Here is a 16,849-nt window from a genome sequence, read left to right on the forward strand (position 1 = left end):
CCTAGAGTGTCATTGGTCCAAGCACATGCACGTGCATGCACTGCAACGGGAGATCGTGTATTTGAGTATTTTCCTCCGTGTCCTACTCATGCACTTGTACTAGTATTCCCTCCTCTGTTCTAATTCCTTTCTTCTCTACGGATTAATCTCACCGAAGCTAACAGCCCAAGGCCCTTCATTGCCTAACGTAGTGCCGCTCCAGTAGCCCATCAAAGCCCACGCTCAGCTCAGCTAGCTGCAGCTGAGCGGATGGACGCGACGACGCACGCCAGGAATTCGTGCAGCACACGATACACCGTCGCGCGTACAATTCCGATTCTTTGGCAGCACAAATCGCGTCGCCCCTCAGCCTATAAAGCCTCAAGTCGACGCCCCTGCCTCTCTTTTCCTCCCCACGCCGCCACCCAAAGCCCTAGCGGCTTAAACCGATCTAATCTCGCGAAGCTCCGCGAGGCTGCCGCCGAACGCCGCTCGCGTTCCCGGTGATTCAGGGCACTAGAGGCGGAGCTGTTGCGCCAGAAGGATCACAGGGACTAGGGGAGTTCATCCACGGAGCTAGAAAGCCGAGCCGCTGACCACCGACGACACCCACAGCAACGCCCTCGACTCCGGCCACCGACTTCAACCACGGACTGCGACGAGCTCGGTGAGCACCAGTAGAAATCCTTGCACACACGCGCTACACATCTATATGCCTACCTCCTAGACATGGTTTCCAACCTTATTTTTACAGTTTGTCGAGTCGCCGGTGAACCGAATGCCATCTGGTGGCATGGTCATGTTAGGCAACCTAGAACACGTTTTCTGTTTTGTTTCCAACACATGAGATGTACCAATCTGCTCCAGGAAACCATTAGTGCTGATAGTGCTGTTTATATCCGACGTTTTTCAACCTATTTTCTATAAACTGAAGTGAACTCGTTGCACCCATACGAACATGCATGTACTGCTGCTAGTTTTTCCTGTTGTAGTGCTAGCTATTTCTGTATTCGTGCTGTGTCTAGTTTAAGCTTTTGGAATTGGCTATGCATGTTCACTTATAGGTTAGATTTGGCTAATACAGTTACTCAACATGTTACGTTGATTGGTTTAATTGTTACCAGTAGCACATATTAGATCATATGTAAATATAGTTACTCAACATGTCAGTAGTTTAGAGTCACAATAGGTGTTATATAATTGCATGTGCCTCTGCATATTATTTTAACATGCAATTCTTTGGTTAGGGCATCACCAGGTTAGATGTCGCACTAATACCGTGCCATGCTACTATTAAAGTCATATTGATTCATGCATATTGGTTGCTACTCTGGTTGCATGTATAAATTATTTTAGTCCTAGATTATTTACCTATGCTTGAGTATGACCACTAGCATGTAGTCTGCTTGCATGTTGCATTTTAAATCTATGCTATCTATTCACATACGCTCAACATGTTTTCTAAAATATTTGGTTACCTAATATAGAGCGATCACCATGCGTTGTACCCTAGTTAACCCAAATCCCGCTCGAGCCATTTCAGTCTCTTTCTTGTACTACGTATTCCGAACGACCGACACACACTTTTTATTGGATCTTTTCATTTGGATTTTATTGGTGTTTATTCGAAGTTGGTATTTATTGTGGTTCATCGTTGTGGCGAGTAGGGAGTGACGGAACGGGCGAACCAAGACTACGGAGAAGGGTTTTTCGACGACAACGAAGGCATGCCCTCTCATCATATTTATCCCAGTTTTACAACTTGCATGTTATTTTATGTTTTACAAATATATGCTATTTTATTCCAGTAGCTAGCGTGTCGATTGACACACCAACTTGATCTGCTTGTCGCCTTGTACTTGATACCCTGAGTAGTGATTATATATAATTCTGATAGAGTAGAATGCTTAGCCATGCTAAATAATCATTAGGAAACTTCATGTTGCCTCTTCGGAGGAATTGATCGACCTACGGGTCAAAACACCCCTTTGAACATTGTTGAGCTCGTTGAGCTGGGCTAGTTAGCCATTGTTGTTTCCTCTACTCTATGCTACTCTGGGTGAAACTTACCATCTAAACATGGCGCGGGCGACAGCTGGATCAGATGTTGAAGGAGCGGTTGGCTGCCCTTCATTTGTTGGAGGGGGCAATCCGTCGTCCGTGCCGCATAAGGATCCTAACAAGTCTTGGATTTGAAGATTGTGACAACCGTACAACCACATGCTATATGGGCACTGGCTTGGTTGAGTATGTTAGTCAGCCTTAGGTGTCGATGTCGCCGTACCGCTGATGAGGTGTCTGCCTACGGGGGAACCTTCGGCACAGATGGGGGGACCGGTTTGGGGACGTACTCTCAGTTCCGTGCGCCATACCCGGTGGGCATGTCACATCTTTGGGGAATCTAGCTAAAAGACCTCGTCACAAACTCTCTATTGCTATGCTAGCGACGGCTGGTTGCAATAAGGCGAGATTGTGACATGTGGTGAAAGTGTACCACCTCTGCAGAGTTAAACCTATTCGAATAGTCGTGTCCACGGTCATGGACGACACATGAATCCTTCTTGACATACAGGAACCTGTTTTGCTATTTCCCTCTTTGCCTCCATCCTTTCCTTGGAATCTGAATCCTATGCTATGTGTGAGTTGTCGTGGACAGTCACATTGATGAGAAATATTACACTGAATATAAAACATGTTTTCGTCTAAAACTGCTTTTATCAAATCTAGTGTTGTATTTCAAATAAAGTTGGCTTTTCTGCAAAAGAACCATATAGCCTTTCTTTGAAGCCTCATGTAGATTTAGTAGGTTTGCACGAGGGGGCATGTTGAGTACGAAATGTACTCATGGCAAAACTTTTGTTGATATTCAGAGTACTATGAAGATGGTGAAGACTATGGCGACTACGATGACGCTGAGGAGTGAGGCCTCGTGGACTACATCGACTGCCTGTGGCTGAGATGGAGTTACTTCGCATTTTATTATCCGCTATGCTTTCTAGTTGTAATAAATGTCACAAGACATTTCACTTTGTGGCTCAAGCTTTGTAATAATTACTTTTTACATGTTCTGCAATGATATTTATTTCGCTGTGTCGTCAAGTTAATCCTGGATTGACGAGTAACACATGGGGGTCGGAATGTTAAGTTCCGGTTCTCACACTGCCCCTTAGGGCTGGCCGGCCATGCTAGTGGAGTCCCTCCGGGACTCCACCTTCCATAGTGTCATTCTTCCGGACTTTTCTAGAACCTTCTAGAACCTGCCATAAATGCACCGGATCATTTCCAAACTTGGAATATGACTTCCTATATATGTATCTTATTCTCCGGACCATTTCGGAACTCCCCGTGATGTCCGGGATCTCATCCGGGACCCCGAACAAATATTCGAACTCCATTCCATATTCAAGTTCTACCATTTCAACATCAAACCTTAAGTGTGTCACCCTACGGTTCGCGAACTATGCGGACATGGTTGAGTACTCACTCCGACCAATAACCAATAGCGGGATCTAGAGATCCATAATGGCTCCCACATATTCAACGATGACTTCAGTGATCGAATGAACCATTCACATACGATACCAATTCCCTTTGTCTCGCGATATTTTACTTGTCCGAGGTTTGATCATCGGTATCACTCTATACCTTGTTCAACCTCGTCTCCCGACAAGTACTCTTTACTCGTACCGTGGTATGTGGTCTCTTATGAACTTATTCATATGTTTGCAAGACATTAGACGACATTCCACCGAGAGGGCCCAGAGTATATCTATCCGTCATCGGGATGGACAAATCCCACTGTTGATCCATATGCCTCAACTCATACTTTCCGGATACTTAATCCCACCTTTATAACCACCCATTTACGCAGTGGCGTTTGATGTAATCAAAGTAACTTTCCGGTATAAGTGATTTACATGATCTCATGGTCATAAGGACTAGGTAACTATGTATCGAAAGCTTATAGCAAATAACTTAATGACGTGATCTTATGCTACGCTTAATTGGGTGTATCCATTACATCATTCATATAATGATATAACCTTGTTATTAATAACATCCAATGTTCATGATTATGAAACTAATCATCCATTAATCAACAAGCTAGTTAAGAGGCATACTAGGGACTCTTTGTTGTTTACATATCACACATGTATCAATGTTTCGGTTAATACAATTATAGCATGGTATATAAACATTTATCATAAACATAAAGATATATAATAACCACTTTTATTATTGCCTCTTGGGCATATCTCCTTCAGGACGACGTCGGTGGTGGCAGCACTCGCTGCTGCGGTTTTGGTGGCGACGGCAATAGCTGCTGCTGTTGCAGCTGCCCACCGAACGGCAGGGACAGCGTCGGTGAGGACAGCAGCTGCAACGGCGGCGTTGGTGGCGGCGGTAGCTGCTGCTGTTGATGTTCCTGCTGCAGCGTCCCGATGGGGAAGAAGGCGGCCGGCTGCTGGAGAAGAGGGACCCCCGGCACCGAGGTAGGGACCGGCCGGAGATGGTGGACAGCGGCAGCGGGGACTACATCAGCCCGACGTCGGGTGGCGGCGACGACAACAGCAGCGTCGGCTGCAGCGGCCCGGCGATCGCGGCGGAGGCCGCCTGGTGCGTCGGCTGCCACGGTAGCAGCGCCGCCTGCGGCGGTGGCCCGTAGGGACCGGCCAGGAAGAGGCGGATCTCCTCGCGGATTGCTCCGGCGATCTCCTCCGAGGTGAGGGCGACGGGAAGCGGCGCGGTGGAGGTGGCCGGCACCGGCCTGGGCGGGGCGCCGGTGGTGGTGGCCATCGGGCCAGTAGAGGGATGGCTGGACATGATCGAACCCGGAAAGCTGATACCAAATTGTTATGGTGCTGCTAGAGGGATGGTGCGAGAGGGCCAGCCGGGGGCCTCACCTACGGCCGGTGGCAAGAGGGAAGGAATTTCCTTCTTAATTCTTGCTTGATTAGATTGATTCGTCTCCTCTCCTTATATAGAGAGGTTTACTTGACCCCTAAGCAAGCGACACTTATCTCTAATTAACCATAAGACTAACGGGCTATACCGCCATCCCAAACCCATTACGTACTCTAACAGGAGATAAATAATCTGAAGTTATTATGGGCACCACATGGAATCTGATAATTTATCTGGTAACTTTGGGAAGATAATGGAGCCCAGAAGTTGCCACCACCCAGTGCCAATATTTTTTGTTTGGCATACCCCTCTCATTTATGTATGACATGCAGAATATTCAAAGAGCACACATACAAACTCCAGGACGTTGAAGAAAATTTGATTACATCTAACCTAAAAAAAAAGCATACAACTTATAGATAATCTAATGGGAGTAGATTGGCAGCAGGTTGTCTGCATGGTCAGGGGCAGAGTTTTAGCCGTCTAGCACTATCTAAAAGATGAGGTAGACACTGAGAGCATATCAGGTAACAAATAAGGCTAAGTGCCTGTTTGTTTGGGCTGCAGCTGAACGAGAAGCAGCTGGAGCTGGTAGAGTTTGAGAAGCAGCTGGAGCTGGACAGCTGATGAGATGTAAAAATGGTGTTTGGCAACCTGCTTTTAGGACGGCTGGTGGACATCTAGCTGGTGGTGATTGTCTAAAATACCCCTACTCGTGTCTGCTGAAGATGATATTTAACTTTTGTATTAACTACTAATAAATATTATCTTAAAAATATTAATCAACGAAATTTGATTTTGGAAAACTGAAAATAAAAATATTCTGTGACTCTTTGACAGGCGGCCAACAACTGTGCGTGTAAAAGCACATTTTGTTCTACCAGAACTGTTCGTATTTTCTTTTCCATGCAAACCAAGTTACAAGAGCAGATGGAAATTTGTGCGTGTGGCTACTATATTACTTTTCAGTTGAGATTAATCGAATTGTGCATGTGACTCGTGAGTAATAGTACTAGTATTTTTCAGTTAACTGCAGCTGCTCGTTGCAGCTGGATATTGGGTTCAAACACCTTGCGCTGGCAGCAGCAGTTCGTACGGGAGAGGCAGCTCCTGGAAGAGGCAGCAGTAGTCGTTCAGCTAGAGAGAAGACCAGGGCCAGCAGGAGCCCGGCGGTAGCAACGAGAGGCCGATTGACGACCCGACGGAGAGATGTGGGGGCAGGGGCGCGGAGATTTGATGGGGCGGCGGACGGAGAGGAGTTGGGGGGCGTGGGATAGAGGCTCGGCGAGCGCCGGCCGGCTGCGTGAGCGGAGAGTCTGGCGGCGGGGGAATATCCGTAGCGGCCTTTCTCCTGTGCACTGCAACTCAGAAGGTCAACGGAAAGGGGATTTGAGGCTAATTTCTGAAGGGGTTTCTATCCGGTGGCATATGGACGTAATTAACTATAACTTCAGGGACACTGCTATGTACCGATTCGGTTTCTAACTTACAAGTCGCGGGAAGCTGCGGGAAGCATGCGAAGAGGTGCTTCTCGGCTTCATGTGTTAATCTGTGAAGCGCTTAAAAAAACCCATGTCTAAAAGTTTGGTGTTTGGCTGGGCTTCTGCTTCTAAGACCTCAAAAGCAGTAGAAGCTGCAGCTCCAGCCCAAACAAACAGGGCCTAAGCCTAAGCACTATAAAAGATAAGGTATGTTGAGCGGAACCAGTCCCTTTTATCCATATTGGAAGCACGACGACCAATTATGCAAGTGATAGGGATTATTGGTGTGCGTTTCAGCCACGCCACTCCATTCCGTTACAAATCATTAGAAAGAACACTGAATATTTCATCAACGATGGAGCCTGAATGAGAATAGGTAGTAGCATCTAGTATGGCTGATGTGTCATGTTCCTGTAACCTTAATCCAACCCAAGCATGCATCCCTCTCAGAGACACAGAAAACAAAATCTAATGCTCAACTGTTTTTTTTTTAACAGGGGTAGGGTCTGAAGACCCTAGGAGCTGCTTATACATTTTACAGAAAAACCCCTACATATCGGGGATATTCTGGATAAGAACCTAGCTTTTATAGAATGGACCCTAGAAAGAATAGGAAAAAAGCAATCGGGTCCTCCTAGCTCTGCACCGCACCTGGTTGAAGTCGCCATCGAGTTGCTCCGCCACAGAACGGACACCGGCGCCGGGGACGAACCACTTGGTCCGGTGTCGTGGCGAGAGCGGTAGATCTTCCCCTCGGACTTCTTGGTACGTCTTTGGGAAGTAGAGGATGAGGAGGGTCACCTTTCGACCATGAGATGCAGAGGCAGGGCAATGGAGGCCGCCGACTTGAGTCCTCTGCTGAAGAGCTCCTGAGACGAGAGCACAGAGGCTCTCCGGTTGGAGGGGCCGCCCTACGGCCAAGGAGTACGGCCACAGCGGCGCCGTGATAGACCTCCGGCGAGAAGCAGACCTGCTCCCCTGCTGCAGATGTGGTGGCCTGGACGAGGCAGCAAGCAGAATTTCCCCTTCCCACTCGTCACCATGACGAACATGAAGAAGAAGCGTGCCTGTGCATCGCTCTCCACCGAATCCGCATAAAGCCCCCTTATTTACGGCGATTTCCGTCTCCCTCCACCACCTCCCGTCCAACTCCGACCGCCGGAGCTCTAGGAAGCAAAGAAAGAGGACGAGGCAACACCATATCTGGCCGCCGAGATCTGGCACCTCCCTCCCGGCATCAACGCCAAACGCCACGAAGGACCAAAGTCTAAACCTAATACTACTAATATATACTCCGGCGCCTTCTCCTCTCCATCTCCGGCCGGCTATTCTGGCGGAGAGGAGGAAGGAGCGGCCCGGCGAGGAGGGGGATGAGCATAGGTACTGTAGCGAGACGAGAGGGGGTTGGGGGGGGGGGGGGATGAGAGCTGCTCGGCAGAGACCCTATGCTCAACTGTTAACCAGCGACAATCTTGGTCTAGAAGAAACAAACAGCCAAGAAAAACAATGACGCCTTCGAACGTGCAGCATGGAAAAAGTAACCTGTAATCAGCAGACAGACCCAATCATCATTCTTCCCCAATGAATCAGAAGCAACTAAGCAACCGCAAGGCCACCAGACTCTGAACTTCTTTTGAGGGAAACAGTATGCTTTATTAGTTAATCAAAACAGGGTTACAATCAGCCTCTAGGCTGTGAACTCAAAATGCCGGTGGCTCAGTATCCCAAGTAAACAACCCTCCACCTATCGTCACATACTTTGGGCAACAGTGGGCCGCCTGGTTAGTTTCATGGCGGGCAAACACGGTATTAGAATAAGAAAATAAACTTTCTAGCTCGCTAATCTCATCTAAGATAGGTTTGATAATCGAACGATCATCCCCTGGAAGATCACCCTGTTATAACCTCGCTCAGCTGCAAGGGCACAGGCAAGGGCACATGCATCTCGTAAAGCTAGAGCCTCAATAGTCAGAGTATCTGAAATCTCCTCATATGTTTTACATGTAGCGCCAAGGTAGGAAACATACATATTAAGTAATACTTGAAATAACCCTTGCTCTTTTAATTAGTAAGGGGAGCACATTTTCAGGGGATCTTTAAGCAATCACATCATATAAAAATTCCCAATACAAATTTATGTGCTACAACTGAGATGCTCAAGAAAAAAACTGTTTCGGAAACAGATTTAAGGAGGTGTCTGGGAATGGGAGAAATATTAATTGTCTAAAGATATCAAAGAATTCCTCTTCTCTTCAAAAGAAGTATGATATCACACAATGCATCCTCAAAATCACAACGGCATATGATCCAATCAAATAAATTCGAGCAGGCTACTACCACATTACATAATGATTTTCTATTAAACACCGAACAAGACATATTAATGCTGGGTACTCAAAAGCAGTTTTATTACCTTAAATTCCTGAAGAATATTGTTGCCATGCAAAAAAGTAAAAATACAAAATTACTAAAGCTGTATAGGCCAACAAAATCATAGGGTAGTTGTACTTCCTTTGGGTGAATCATTTGGACCCTGCTACGAAGATTAATGCACGTATGAGCACATAAAGGGAATCCAAGAGGGGCATACTATAATAGAAGGAAAGTGATGAAACAATGCAGGAACAAAAAGGAAACACCCAGGAAGGTTATATAGCCTTTTTAAAACAGTAAACCGAGCTCATCTTGGAACCAAACAAACTCACCAATCATAGTAACAATGATAGCTATCAAGAAGACACAAAATATTAGTCGCACAAACAATAGTACAACAGAATGCAACAGATAAACAAGCTGGAACACGAATTAATTACTTAACAGCAGCTAACCAAAGATTCAATAAGGTTCATAGAGAGGAAGACTGTGCTAACCAGAGGAAACTTGCAAAGATTTTTTTCAGCCATGGTATCTACATGACATATTTGGTGTCGGGGGGCCACCATCTATTCTCCCATGAGAACCTTGCCAGGAAAGAACAGATGCACAACTTAGAGGCATGTGAGAAAAAGTCAACAAATACTAAGATAGCATCTCGTTCTTCCATTTGCCGTGCCGCCAGAGCTCACACAGTGGAACGAGAAGGGACCAGGAGTGAGAGGTGGAACAGCACGAATAGCAGGCATAGGACTATAAGAGGGGAGGGAGAGGTGAAACAGCGGGACGAGAAGGTGCAGGGGAGCGCCAAGGATGAGGAGGAGCGGTGGAGCGAGAGCAAATTGGGAATGACACAGGCAACACGAGAGGTGAGGCGGAAGCTGCGAGGGGAATTACGCGTTGAAGGATTTCTACCCTAGTTTTATAACACCACACGCGGTAACAAATCCTAAGGGTGAGAGTCGCTCCGAGACATGATCGGACGGTCGGGAAGCCAAGTGTCCTGAGAAGCGCCCGAACACGAGCAAGGATGTGTTCATTACATGCTCACTTGCAGGGACCTATTTGTGCTAATAATTGATTATAAAGGTGTACCTATCGACCCCAGGTAATTAATGCCCTATCCTGGAATAGCTTCGTTATGAGTTGAAGCAGATCACATTCCCATGGAAATGATCAAGAACTTCCTTCTTTTAACCCTCCAAGCTTACTTCCCCTTCCTTGCTTGCCCAGTTTGAGTAGGGGACGCGTTTCACTAGTCCATTCCGCCAGTCACAGGGGCGTGAGCACCAATGAATAAGGGATGATCGCTTTTACGCGAGAAAGGGGGACCACCCTCCAATAGGAATTGCATTGGCGCCGAAAGCATATAAAAAACCCACACCTTGGTAGCCAGGCATGATACTTCGGATAAACTGGAGTACATATATGAGAGACCAATGCTACTGGTGGTTGGTGCTTCAGGCCGCAGTTGGTATATCATAAACGAGTTATAACCGGAAAAGCGTCCAATTGGTCCTTTGTTGTTCAAGAATTAGACAAACCGTGAGAGCAATGCTGGTGTCATCAATTCCGATGCCAACCAGCAGCAAGGTGAACCAGCCTCTTCTCCTGATACTGCTCCTGCTACACCGGTACACAGTTGTAATATGATTTTGTATGCTATTTGATTAATATGCTCATAATCATGTTTGTTCAACTCGATAAAACTGGTGATTTAAAATCTTTGTCACAAAATGAGTAGTCCAACACATCTAAAACATTTGGAACATCATTAAATGAGCTCACTATAAAAGTCACAATAATTAGTGACACATAAAAGTCAAAATTATTATTTTTATTTCACAAAATATTCAGTTACTCAATCAGCTTACCATTATCACCCTGCATACACCATGTAAGACTGAAATGTACAATATATGAAATATTTAGGACAAGTAAAATAATGCCTCCCGCAAATCTGAAATAGTATCAACAAGGACCAGAATCTTATTCAAAGTTAGCTTTTGGATAACATTGTCACCTTCCAACCAAAATGAATTTGGTCAACAAACTTACACTTCTAATTGGATTTCGTTATGATAATCTCATTGTGATTTTGCGTACAATGAATGCATTTGGTGTCCCGCCAAAAAACAACAACGTTATGAGTAGGAAAACCATATTTTGGGGAACCTGCATAGAAAAATAGACTAGACAAATCGTCTCAGAAAAATAATTTGTAACAAAAGGTAGCAGTGACCAAGAATAATAACGAAACATGCTCGGGGGATCCCCATAGAGAATACACACATACGAGATTGAGGAAGTCCTTAGCAACCAACCATCCCCACTAGATTGATAGTTCTGAGCCATGAAACGGCTCAAGGCATACCTACCAATAAAACATTAGCATTATCAAACTTAAAAATATTCACAATATTCTCCATTTGGGCGAATTTTGGTTTTCCACGATATCCATGAAGGTGACCATCTGCTTGTTATGTCTTCTTTTAACTGATCTTTACGGTTTATAAACCAGCTAAACCTGCTAATCCATTGGCAATGCAGGCCACCGGATAAGACATCAACATCGTCGTTTAAAATTTAACATTGCAAATAAATACCATGAGCAATCTAGTGCAGAGCTAAAAAGGGAGGATAATGAAACAAAACAAGCAAACAATCACATTCAGTGATGAAATGTCTCGTCTACTACATTCGAGCGTTTGCTTGTGTTGTTACATTATTTCCTTTTTAATCTCTACGGCAGATTCCAAATGCTATTTATCTGTGTGGTTACATTTTAAAGATTGATACTAATGCCTTATGCGGTAGCCCGCCATGCCAAGGCATTAGTGGGTTTAACCTGTTCATAAACTGTGCGGGTCTGCTAAAAGACGAGAAGAACAAACAGATAATTACTTTTATGGATATCCTGAAACCAAAGTTTGTCCTAATAGAGAACGTTATGGATATTCTCAAATTTTCTAATGGATTTCTTGGTAGGTATGATTTGAGCCGTTTGATAAATCTGAACTGCCAATCTCGGTTGGGAATAACGATGGAAAGTTGCTCTGCGCTTACCAATTTTATATGTGTATATTCCTACTGTCAAACCCTCCCGAGCAAGGTTTGTTGTTATTCTTGGTCATTTTTAGATTTTTGTTGCGAATTTCTGAGACGATTGATCTGGTGTATTAGAGAATGCATGTGGTCCCAAAATATGCACTTTTCACTCATAATATTGTTGTAAAAGACGGGGCACCAAATGCATTCGTTGTAATTAAAATTGTAATGAGATTAAAATCATAATGAAATCCATTGGGAAGTGTAAATTTGTTAACAAGCTTAATTTTGGTTGCAGTAAAGCATGGATGCCCAAAATGAAACTCATAAGACAACCTCTAGTCTTTGATGATGCCACATTTCAGATTTGATGCATACATGTTTTTCCTTGTACTCTTTATTTTATAGCTTGCACATCTAGTCTTACATCATTTAGGCAGATTGGCAGATGATCAAGCTGATGATGTAACTGAATATCCGGTGAAACCAAAGACCTAATTTGAAAGCTACATCCGCCTTAGTCAAGATAATGATATAGCTCTACTGATAAGTGAGAAGAAGAATATTTTCTCATTCATTTGAGTGTGAAAAGTGGTTTTTTACCTTTTAGTTTGCAATTCAGTTTATGCCTTTACACTAGTAGTTCATTTAATGATGTTCCAATGTTTTAGATATGCTGGACTACACATTTGGTGATAAAACTAGTCTTGGAGAAAGAAATACTTTGAATCACCGTTGTTTCAAGCTAAACAAAGATGATTACAAGCGTGTTAAGCAAATACCATAAAAATCACATCACAACTTTGTATAGCTATAGCAAAAGAGTCAACGAACCTTGCTGTTGGTTGGCATGGGAATTGGGGCATATTTTGCTTACTATAGGAGTATAGGACTATGGCAAGGCCATGGTCGCCTTGTGAGACGGATTCCTGTAGCTTGTTGCTCCACTGGAACAACCATGAGTTCTTGATGGTGTGCATCTTGAACGCCTCGATGGTGTACGTCGCGAACGCCTCGATGGCGCTGTGGATCTTGATTACCAGAATCTCAAGACGCTGCAGCCTCTTGCTCGTGGCAGCATGCTCCTTTTACTGTTGATTTCCCTAGCCACAACAAAGGCCACGGAGATAGCTGCATGTTCTGCCATGGCTCAAAGGAGTCGGTGATCGCTCAAATAGCTACATCCTTTACCTGTTGGAGGCCAAACATGTAGTGCGCCTTGCTAATAGGAAAAGATTTCAGGATGACTTAAAATGGGATGGGGTTGGAGGAAGATGAGACAATAATGCTAACAGTAAAAGCAGGTTTGGCCGTACTAGTTTGTCGGGTCAGAGAGCCTATGAATAGCTCCTATCTTCTCATTTTTGATGCATGCATTAGCCCGAGCAATATCAAGTATCCTCATTCCTCACAGCTCCAATGGCAGGGAAAGCTAAAGGCAGCCTTCTAGGAGGCCAGGGAGTGCTTCTCACAGCGACAAGGAACACTTAGGACAATCGGAGAAGCGACACTGGACAGTCGTCAAGTTCCTCATGCTGGTACAGCTCAGGGCTATTTTCTGTAACACCAATTTCTAGCAGTAAATGCAGAACTAAAGAAGATAAAAAACTGAAGTAATTAAGTGGATCCTTTACTTCATTTCTACGTTTAAATAGCATTTGGGATATACAGGCTCTAATTTTAAATAGCATTTGGGATATACAGGCTCTAATTTTAAATAGCATTTTAGGTTTGTCCAAAATTGTATATTTGGTTATTACTGTAGTTGGGACAATCCAGATGACACGAAAATAGCTACAAGTCTATAGTATATACGCTAAGGCTAGCTGGGTAGGGGCTTCATGCATCATAGCAAGTAGAATACTTGACTGGTCATTGAGTAGCAATACCTTAACTTATCAAGGGCAAGGACCATGAACCACCAATGAAGAACCATAGCTTCAGAAGAAACTCTTCTGAGAATGGTGAATTAATCATGAGAACACCTACAACGTTTGAACTTTGAACACATAAGAAAAAAAAAGTACATCATGTCAGTGCCAGAGATAACCAGTGAACTAACAAATTATTAACTTTGCTGATATATTTTCAAATCAAAGCAATAGTAACCAAGTAGATCCTCCTGCATAACTAGATTATGTAATTTGTTAGTTCATCTCTGGCACCAACACAGATCTAACGGTGGTAAGTCAATGCGGAGGTGAAAACGAGTGGAACTAAACGCATCGAATGAACAGAATTCACACACGCGTGGCTAGTCTGGCTTGGGCTTTCGAGAGGAGAAAAATCTCCTTGCTCGGGCGGATGAGGGAACTCACGGACATTGTCGCGCTTGGAGCAGCGACAGAGGAGGTGGCGAGAGTGGTGGCGTTGGATGGAATCAGCGCCATGGCGTGGGAGAGAATATAAATACACTGCCTAGTCTATTTCCATCAGCTCGAACTTTTAGTTTAATTGGCTAGTGCATCAATCTTCATTGTATCAGAGCCAAGAGGTCTCAAGTTGAAGACCTGCTCGCCCAGTAGTCCACGCTAAGGACTAAAATAACCTAGACGTGAGGGTGCGCGTTGAATATAAATACACTGCCTAGTCATTTCCATCAGTTCAAACTTTTGGTTTAATTGGCTAGTGCAGCAATCTTTCATAGTGAACTATATGATTTTTGCCGTGATATGCCCGTAGGGCCTCCCCTCTATTTATACTGATCAATTGTATCTTACACCATAATTAAAACATATTGGATTGTATCCAGTCCCTACAAATCTGCTAGTATCTTTTATACTAGGTAACTATAGATACAGATTAATCAACAACAATATACATGGGATCATAGTTTAAAATAGCGGGCTATCTCATTTAGCCGCAATTTTTTAGAGGCTATAAAAGGCTATAGCCGGGTTATAGCGGGCTATTCCATTTAGCCTTTTTTCAAAAATTTGAAATATTTTGTCATATCTTACCAAAAAAAGAGGAAAACTATGACTCAAATACGATTCGTGATACAACTTATTTAACTATTCAAGGCAAACAAGTATTCAGATATTCAACTCACAAGTTTTATCTAATTATACTGAATGCAAATTCGGAAAACAAGAAACAAAAAATCAAAGAGAAGATAAATTCAAAATACAGGAGGTTTAGCGGCTAAATTAGAGGCTAAATAGGGGCTAAATTAGGCTATAGCCGGCTATTAGCGGTTTTTTCTCATTTAGCCTACAAAGGGTATAGCCGCAGCGGCAGGTCTCCTGAAAGGCTATAGCCCGCTATAGCCGGCTATTTAAAACCATGCATGGGATACTATGTTGAGATTGGCTTTAAATCGCTCTAGCATCAGCTTGGTTGCGGGCTTGGTGAAGGTGTCGGCTATTTGATCTTCTGAAGATACGAACATGACGTCAAGTGCTCGTTGAGCCACCTTTTCCCTTACGAAGTGAAAATCAATTTCTATGTGTTTTGTTTGCGCATAGAACACAGGGTTGGCGATTTGTAGAGATTGGATACGATCCAACCTGTTGTAATTGTGGTGTAAGATACGATTGATCAGTATAAATAGAGGGGAGGCCATGGGCATATCACGGCAAAAATCATATAGTTCACTTCCTTTAAAAAAACATCACAAAGAAATAGCATAAACAATCTGATGTGGAGCTAAAAAAGGAAACGAAAATGTAACGGCACAATCAAACACTCACATGCATTGCTAAAATGTTTCACCTATTACCTTTAAGTGTTTCCTTGTGTTGTTACATTTTCTATTTTTGACTCCAAGTTACATTGCTCATGTTATTTATTTGTGTTGTTACATTTCAAAGGGTGATGTTAACGTCTTATGCTGCGGTCCACCTTGCCAAGGAATTAGCGGATTTAACTGGTCTATAAACCGTGAAGATCCGCTAAAAGATGAAAAAACAAGATGATGATCACCTTCATGAATATAGTGGCAAAACTAAAACCAAAACTCATCCTATTGGAGAATGTTGTGGATATTTTCAAGTGTGTTATTGGTATGTATGTGGCTCTGAACTTACTAACTTTGGTTGAGAATAACGATAGTTGTTTGCTACAAACATTCTCAATTCAGTACATGTGTATTTATGTTGGGAGCCCTTCTGAGTTCTGACCATGGTTTGTTGTTACTATTGGTCACTTTCATTTTTTGTTACGAATTTCTTTCAGACGATGATCGTGCATGCATATGGTCCCAAATATGCACTTCCTACTCATAATGTAGTTGTACGAGGAGGGTCACCAAATGCATTTATTGTAAAATTAAAATTATCATGAGATTAAGATATCATAATAAGTGTAAATTTGCTGACGATCTTGAATTTGCTTGCAGCACCTTGAAGCCACCGCCTCAGTGCCACATAGCGACAACCGCACGCCCACATCACCTCCTTGACGCCGCCGCAACGGTGGGATCCACTTCCATCACACCCAGCCCCACTGCAGCCCACCGTGCTGCAACCTCCTAATGGCAAGATACGTAACGCGGATGGCCGGATATAGGCAGGGAGGGTTGCCATGGCTGCCGGAGGAGCACCACGGCCAGCAGCAAGCGCAAAGCCGCACCTCCTCCACACAACCATGCCACCACACCATCCACGCGCTGCTCACCGCCATACCTAGCTTGCACTGCCGCGTCTCGGGGGAGAGACCAATGGCCCCGGCACCGCTTCCGCTGCATTGGCTTTGCCTGGCGGCACTCTCTAGCGGCAGCTAGCGGCGGAGGGTCATGCTCTGGCGGCTACGGTTTTCTCCCAGTGGCGCGCACGGGCCACGAAAGCGACAAGGGAATCTTTTTTGCTTATCTTGTCTGCCTCCTTGAGCTGATGTTTAAAAGACGTATTATGTTCCTCTGGCTGATTAAGCCGGTTGTAGTTCGAGTCCCTGATCATTGTATTGATTGCCACTTCCATATACTTAATAGCCTCAACAGCAGCTGTGTATTCGGCTCTCTTCACTAGTAGAATAAACCCCATATATGGACACAAGGACAAGCATACCTTGGAGGATATTGTGGTAGTTCTCAAAAGCATGACGACGCAGCTCCTGTTATCAAG

This window comes from Lolium perenne, chromosome 4 (assembly GCF_019359855.2).
Source record: "Lolium perenne isolate Kyuss_39 chromosome 4, Kyuss_2.0, whole genome shotgun sequence".
In the NCBI taxonomy this organism is placed as follows: Eukaryota; Viridiplantae; Streptophyta; class Magnoliopsida; order Poales; family Poaceae; genus Lolium; species Lolium perenne.